Raw genomic sequence first — 8,061 nt, forward strand, 5'->3', positions numbered from 1 at the left:
AGAATACGCCACGGGGCAAAGGTCAGGATACAAGGGGGCACCAGGATACAGGAGTCAGGTCACAGGATACAGGATTCAGGAATCAGGACTACAAGTTAGGGCAACAATACTGTGAAAACTGGGAGTGGATGCCATAATCAGGAATAGCAGAAGTCACTGCGGTCGTCATAGACACTTGCAATTCTGGGACTCACTGGCAGCGGCATTGATTGCATTACTGCCCTGTTCGGTTTTCTGCACCTCCGATTGGCCAGGAGGCCAGGGACACCCAGTAGGTGGAGCCTGTCATAGACCAGGCTAGATCCGTTTTGCTACTACCAGCCAATATAAATTGTCACCACCCACACCTGGCTAATACCCTATTAGCCGTTAGAGCTCCACCCGATCTGGACTACATCTTCCCTTTATATTCTCTGTGGGGAGGAGGAACGAGTCATGTTCTTAAGAAGGGGGTGTGCCCGGGAAACGCATCGACATCTCACACACCGGCACATAGGACATGCTACACGGCTTTCCCATTTCTCCGTTTTGTTCATTGTTCATTGTTCCACGGCTCGTTTACATTCTACTCTTGTGAGTACATCTATGTTCTTTTTACCTGTCATTGAATAAACTTATCTAGACCAGGAAAGGCGCCCTCCTCTTTGTGCTTCCTTCTAGATGTCCCAGCCTCCCCGACTGTAGTGGGGCTACGTCCTGCAATCATGCATATCACTACATGCCTTTGAGGAATGATCGTCTCTGGCACTTTTGTATCACATTTTCAAACACAGTTAAACCTGATCGGGACCTGGAGTGGGGACTAGCCTGCATGGACCATAAGTCATACCATATCTGAAGCATGGGTTGAAATAAGTCATACCATATCTGAAGCAGGGCCCCAGGCTCACTGCAGGGAGGGATTAAATACTCTCTCAGATCATCAGCAGGTGGTGCTTAATTGTTGACACCTGCAGGTGAGCCCTGGAAGTGCAGGCACTGGATCCAGAGTCACAGTGCCACCTGGAGGCGCTCAGGTCTCTGACAGCCACTGGCTGCCTGGAGACCCCTGCAGATGGGCACTGGAAATGCAGGGTCTGCTCTGGCGCCACCTGGAGGTGTTCTGGTCCCTGATATTCAGAAAGAGCATCCTCTGGTGTAGGTATTTCCTCTTTGTCATTAGGTATTCAATTGCACTCTATGAGCATAGGAAGATCAATTCTTTCAGTCCCTTCTATAGGCGAAATGATGAATTCAGCATAGGTTGTTCTTCCTGTGAGTTGCATTGAACCAGCACAAGTGTGTAGCATATAGGATAACTTTATGCCGAACAAGTCGAAGAATTCTGAAGTAGCAAGGGAATGACTGCTTTGGTCATCTAGGACTATTCTGACTCCGATTGTTGTTAAAGCGATATATCCCTTGTTGAGACCTCTAAGCCTGGCCTGTATAAGCAGATACAATCACTGCGGACAATCCTTGTCAGATAGCTGAACTCACCAATACCGTTTCATCCAGAAAGATTGCTTTATTCTGCACATCAAACAACAGGATACAGCAGATAGATGGTTTTAGTATTATTGCGGTCAAAAAATGATGCCTTTTCTAGCATACTATGTAGAGTACATGTGTCCTAGTTACATGTGGCCTGTTAGCTGTGGCCATGACACAGGAAGTACTGACCAACAAGAAGAAGGGTGGGGCTTACATAAAGAGGAACTGTGTCATCGACCTCAGGAATATCAAGGAAGAAACATAGAGAAATATATACATTACCACAAAAGGCCACTAGATGGCAGCATAGGAACTAAATATAGAATGACTATAGAAAATGGTATAGAGAAAACAATCTATATAAATTCTATCTACATTAAACTTCTATGCCCCATTGGGGCGGCACAAGGACAGCATGCATTTTGACTGCTTTTTCAGGTTGTCCTTGACGAAACACCTTGACAAGACATATTTTTGCTGGAGTTTTACCCCAAAGTCCTTTGTAAGATAAGTCACTACATTTTGATGTGATAGTTGCAGGTGATTGCTCATGGCTTTCCCCGCCATTACTTGATGCAGCTGGAGGAGGATCTGTAGAAGATTCGTGCTTAAGTCGATGAAGTGCTTGAACATGAGTATCACTTCCACCCTCCATGCAACTGATTACGTCATTACAGTCCTTTGCCAGATGTTCTGTAGAAGCACATTTGAAACAAACCCCAAATTGTTTTAGGAGTTCCATGCATTCCTCTAGGGGTTTTCCCCGAAATCCAGTGCATTTCCTGAGAGGATATACTTTCTTATGAATTTGACATAGACGATTGGGATCTTCTATCTTCTCAATCTTGTTACCTTTGTCAGAGCTTGTATCAGAGTTAAATGACTTACTTGACCCTTTAGAGCTTGAGACAGAGTTTGGTAGTGCACTTGTCTTCTTCACAGATATAGGAATCCAACAGTCTCCGAATTTGTTTTGAACATGTTTGACCTTAGGAAAGCTTGGAGCTTGAGTGTTCGGAATCACTGAACGTGAAAGGAGAACTATGAGGTGAGTGCTTTTCACTCATCCTCATAGTTCTAGCCGACCTGTGACAATGAAACTGTCACAGGTCGGCTCAGTAGATCGGGAAGTGAGCGAACACATACCGGCGTTCGCTCACTTCTCGATCCTGTCACGGCTCTCTGCCGTGACAGGGGAGGGACTGGATTCCCCCCTCCCTGCTATGATCCTACAGCGCTGACTGGCGGAACGGACGGGGGAGGGTACAGCTGGCTCTGCCTCTAGATAGGCATAGCCAGCTGTCACTCAGGCAGCTGGGCAGATCCAGACATAATTGTCAGGATCCGCTTCAGCTGCGGCGTCTCAGTATACCGCGAGCTGTAGCTCGCGGTATACTGAGCCTAGGGTGACGGGAGGACGCTAGTTTGTGTCCTCCCGTTACCCTAAGGAGAACTATGGGGAAAAGCCCTAACCCCATAGTTCTCCTTGAAGCTTGGATCATTTTTAGTCTCTGCAATGACCCTGCTGAATTCACATAAATAAGAGAAAGGTGGAAAGGAAACATGGTTCTCTTTCTTGTACTTTGAACCTACGGCTGACCACTTCTCTTGAATGTTGTAAGGCAACTTTGCAACAATAGGATTTACACTTCGGCTGTTGTCTAGATAGCTAAGACCTGGTAGGTGAGGATCTGTCTTAGCAAGCTGTAGTTCAAGCAAAAGATCACTCAGTTCTTGAAACTTTTGGTTATTCTTCCAGAGATCTTAGGGAAGTCGTGTAGCCTTTTGAAGAGAGCATCTTGTATAGCTTCTGGACTGCCGTAGCTTTGCTCCAGTCGCTCCCATGCGGCATGAAGACCTGCAGCTGGGTTGCCAACATAAACAGCTCTTAGTCTTATAATACGCTCTAAGGATTGAGGACCGAGCCACTTTATCAACATGTCAAATTCTTCATCAGGTGGGATACCCAGGTCACTGATGGCAGCTTTAAAAGTAGACTTTCACCCTCTGTAGTTCTCAGGCTGATCGTCAAACTTTGTGAGCCCAGTGCTAATAATTGGTGGCGTCAGAGGCGGCTCTTTAATTAGGCAAATTAGGCAGTCGCCTTAGGCCTCGCGCTCCCGAGGGCCTCGTGGCCGCCTAATTTGACCTGCCGTCACATTACCTCACAGCCAGGTAACGTCATGAGCTCTTAGCCCTGTCGCTGTCAAACGGAGACTCTCCGTTTGACAGCGACAGGGCTGGGAGCTTATCTGTTTCCTCGGTCCGTCAGTTTAACCAGGGCTCTGTGGGGGTCTCACCAGGGCTCTGAGGGGTCACTAACCTAAAGCAGTGGTGATGGTTTAGCTTGAGCAATGACGTCAAAGTTGACGGTTTGTCTCTCTGTGGCGTTCGGCTCAGTTTGTCTGGAATAGCGTAAAGATTCTGCTTGATAGGTAGAGAAGGTAACAGGTTCATCACATACCTTTGTAATCACAGTAGTTTTAAGAGGCTGATGCTCTGAAGGAATGTCCGTGTGATCAGGAGCATCACAGTTAACTGAGGATCTGTTGCACTGGCTTAAGACATAGTCCTTAGTGCGCTCTATGGATAACGAGGGGGAGGGGAGAAACAAGTTATGGGCGTCTTGTGCTGGTGTGCGGCTTCTGTTTTGGTCGGACCGGGGTGTCCGACGTGTGTGCTGAAAAAACAAAGGTACAGACCGAAGTGCCACGACCTAGCGCAATGCCTGTGGTGGGAACAAGGCGATATATTGTATTTAACTCACATGTGGAGGGGTGTTATGGCAAATTTTGTTTGGGCTGTGCCCACAAATCTCCACTGCACCAAGAAGTACACTTGCGGATATCAATGCGCACAAAGCGGAACCAATTCCGCCGCGCTTAAGAGCATGTTCTATTCAGCTCTTTGGTATAAGGAAATAAAGTACTTCAGTCGTGCCAAGCAGAGTCAGGCAAGACACTGATTCAAGCTGGAGTCTCAGTGTGGAAAGTCGTGAGGACTTTCATAGGCCTGGGACATCCGTTTATTTATAGAGCAACAGGGATAACAAACCGGAAGAGGTGGCCCCAACAGCCTCCATGCACAATTACATCACAGAAAGTAACTAAAAAAAAAGGGCGTACACCAACGTGAATGAGCAGAGAAATGTGCATGACTCACTAATAATGTTGCGAACAATGCACGCACCTTTATTAAACAAAGGGACCACGTGCGTGGAAATTCATGCCATTAGAGTATGATATGCTGTCATGTTCATTGCCCCGATCAGCCACGTGTATACGCATCCGCCATCTTAGCCAGCGTGGACCTTATTCGCTCAGAAGGACCAGTATCTATTAAGATCATTCTATTTGTTCTTACAGATTTGAAACTATCTGCGGAGACACTGCTAATGCTATTGTCAATGCACGGTACCAGTACACCAGCAAGGCATAAACCAATGTCTTCTCATAAAAGCAGATATGTACCAAAAAAGGATAGCGCAGCCGCAACAGAAATATAATATGTATCCCTCGTTATGCGGAATCCGCTTCGCTAATGTGCATAAACGTTCGCCGGCAATGAGCGCAGCGCATTGCACTTAATGCTCACAAACCGGCAAACGCATACCTACACCGCAAACACGTCTCAAAGCCCATAAGAAGGTTTTCATACGGACGGTAGACATGTGCGATTCGTTTCGAATCGAAATTCGTACGAATTTTCCTGAAATTCTTAAATTCGGAAGCATCCGAAATCCGAATTGCAGTTTCAGAATTATATCCGAAATACGAAATTCCGTTAACGAATTTCGGATCCGAATTTCTTTGAAACAGGAACTAATGTTACCCCTGTAAATGAGGTTGAACAACCTGACAAGATTTTTTTTTTTAATCCGAAATACGGATCCGCTGCTGCTGAGGGTTGCATTACAATACACAGGCAGGAAATACGAAATTCCGTTGACGGAATTTCGTTCCGTTGCGAACATTCGTTATATTGAAGTTAAAAAGCAAAGTACATTTATATTGAAGTTGATGGTAGTTTTTTTTTAAATCCGAAATTCAGATACGGAATCCGTTAACGGAATTCGTATTTCGTTTTGGTTGACCAATCAGAGGTTTTCTCTTCTGCTGCTGAGAGTTGCATTACAATACAGGCAGGAAATACGAAATTCCGTTGCCGTATTTTCGTTCCGTTACGAACATTCATTATAGTGAAGTTAAAAAGCAAAGTACATTTATATTGGAGTTGATTGTAGTTTTTTTTTAAGTCCGAAATACGAAATTCGGATTCCGGAATCCGTTAACGGAATTCGTATTTCGGATAAAAAAACAACTACCACATCGACTCCAATATTAACAAAGGTATTTTTGCTTTTTAACTTCATCATAATGAATGTTCGTAAAGTTACGAAAATGTTCCGAAACGAACAAAAATTTGTATTTCGTACGAATCCGAATTGAGTTTCGGATACGAATTACGAAATACGAAATAACGGATATTCCGAAACGGAACAAATTTTTTGACGGCGCACAAGTCTAACGGACGGTTTTACTGCTGGATCTAATTCAACCCAAGTATGCTCTGCTAAAGCGTCCCTCGGTTAAATCCGACACAGGGAAACAAATGACAACCTATAGAACACACACACATCCTAATATAAAAATGTCCACATAAGTCCATATAATGAAATTTCCACAACAGTCCCTCCTCTTTGTCATATGCTCCCAAGTGTCCCTTGATGAATCTCTATCTTCTTCTTTAGGACAAACAGGGTGACTTTTCTCACATATTGCACGATGTTGGAAACGACAAAGAGCAATCTTGAAACGCAGACCTTGACACGTAGACATTTGGCAAACAAAATGAATCTTGAAAGCGAATCTTGACTCAGAGGTTCTGCTCTTCAGGAGGTGGCTCAGAAGGAGGTCATGTGGCGGGTTGTGTACTCAGTTGGTCGGCTCGGGATCCCCTCCATACGTACTGAACTTTGGGATGTCTTATCTCAGCGATGAAGATGTGGTCATCCGCCTGGGCTTGGGTGACTCGATCGACCAGGCAGCAGGAACATCTCACCAAGGCATATAAAAGGAATAGAAACAAGAACATAAGTATGTATATCCCTACTTCCTTCAGCCATGATCTGATAAATAACAAGAAATCCCCAAAACTTCCCAAACCCTTAAAAGGATTCCAACCCTCATTAGCTATAGCTCTGCCCTGCAAGGAGCTAACCTTGTACATATTGGCCTGAACCTTGTCACTAGTGTCCGCTATCCAGGTACAACAGTCCTCTCCTATGAATCCACAGAAATCCCTCTTGGATGCTAAAAGATAATCAAGAGCCATTTTTTCCTGCAACACCAGAGTCTTCATCTGTCGTTGTTCCTGGGTGATATCCTTCACTGCCTCAACGGTTTCATTGAACATCTCATCCACTATGGACGAGAAATTATTCAATCGCTTCATAAGTTCAATTCCCCATCCTGTCCAAGCAGGGAACCATGCCCAGGCCTGGTAAGAGTTGGAAAACAATTCCCTTCTAGCTCGCTCTGCCCTTCTTACCTTCTTTCGCACCATCAGTTCCTCCCGATCGGCTGCAACGTAAGATGCAGGGACGAGCTTCACCAGGACGCATGAACCTCTCGCATTAGGGGGAATTATCTTATAAGCGGCGGTACCGCACAGGAAATAATATGGGCCTGTCAGAACAGCACATTAGGAATTTCTCTGACAGGCTCGGGCACTAAGTAATAGCATGATAGACTGGGGCCGGCCCCTTCAGTCTGAACATTGCATTCTTCTTTCCAACAGATATAATCTGGTCTGTGGGTGTTATTAAAGAGATCGGGGGTTTCATTAGTAAGGTTGACTGCTATACCTTTCTCACAACTAGAGGTTCCCACAAATCTATCACCTTTACAGAAGCTGATGTTGAAACACACCTGCGGGCCACCTAGCTGCCCAGACACCCATACAGGATTAGCAAGCGAGGGGCAAGAGCCAGAGCTAATATTAAAACTATAACTGATGTTACCCTCTAGGAATCTATCGTTAAGCTCTATCGACAAATGTCTCCGGTCAGATCTTTACATACCTCTGCATAGATCTGACCGGTGAAGTGAGAGCCATGATCCAACTCGATTGTTTCAGGCAGGCCCCAGCGGCACACTCTCAGACAGGAGCTTTTTTGCTGTGGTAGTGGCATTGGCGCATCGAACGAGCCATGCCTCCGGCTAGCCGGAAAACATACAGACCAAGACATGCTCGTACAGCTCACTCCTTGGCAACGTGATGTAGTCCATCTGAATTAGCTGAAAGGGATATTCTGGTTTGGGAGAATGCCGTTTTGGTGGTCACCGGATTCCCCGAACTAGTCAAAAACCCTCTAGCTTTCCAGATTGGACCAAAGTCATGTGCTATTCCAAAAGCATACCCAGAGTCTTTATAGACGTTAATCCTCTGGTCCTTGTGGACAGGGCAGCCATCAGGGGGGGTACGTCAGATACTCATGTAAGGGGCCCAGGCAGCATGGGGGGCCCGCCCGGGACCCTTACATGATTATTGGCCAACGGCACTGGCGGAACTGTGCGACCGGGACCT

The sequence above is a fragment of the Nanorana parkeri genome, unplaced genomic scaffold (genome assembly GCF_000935625.1).
Source record: "Nanorana parkeri isolate BGI_ZX_2015 unplaced genomic scaffold, ASM93562v1 scaffold1366, whole genome shotgun sequence".
Taxonomy (NCBI): domain Eukaryota; kingdom Metazoa; phylum Chordata; class Amphibia; order Anura; family Dicroglossidae; genus Nanorana; species Nanorana parkeri.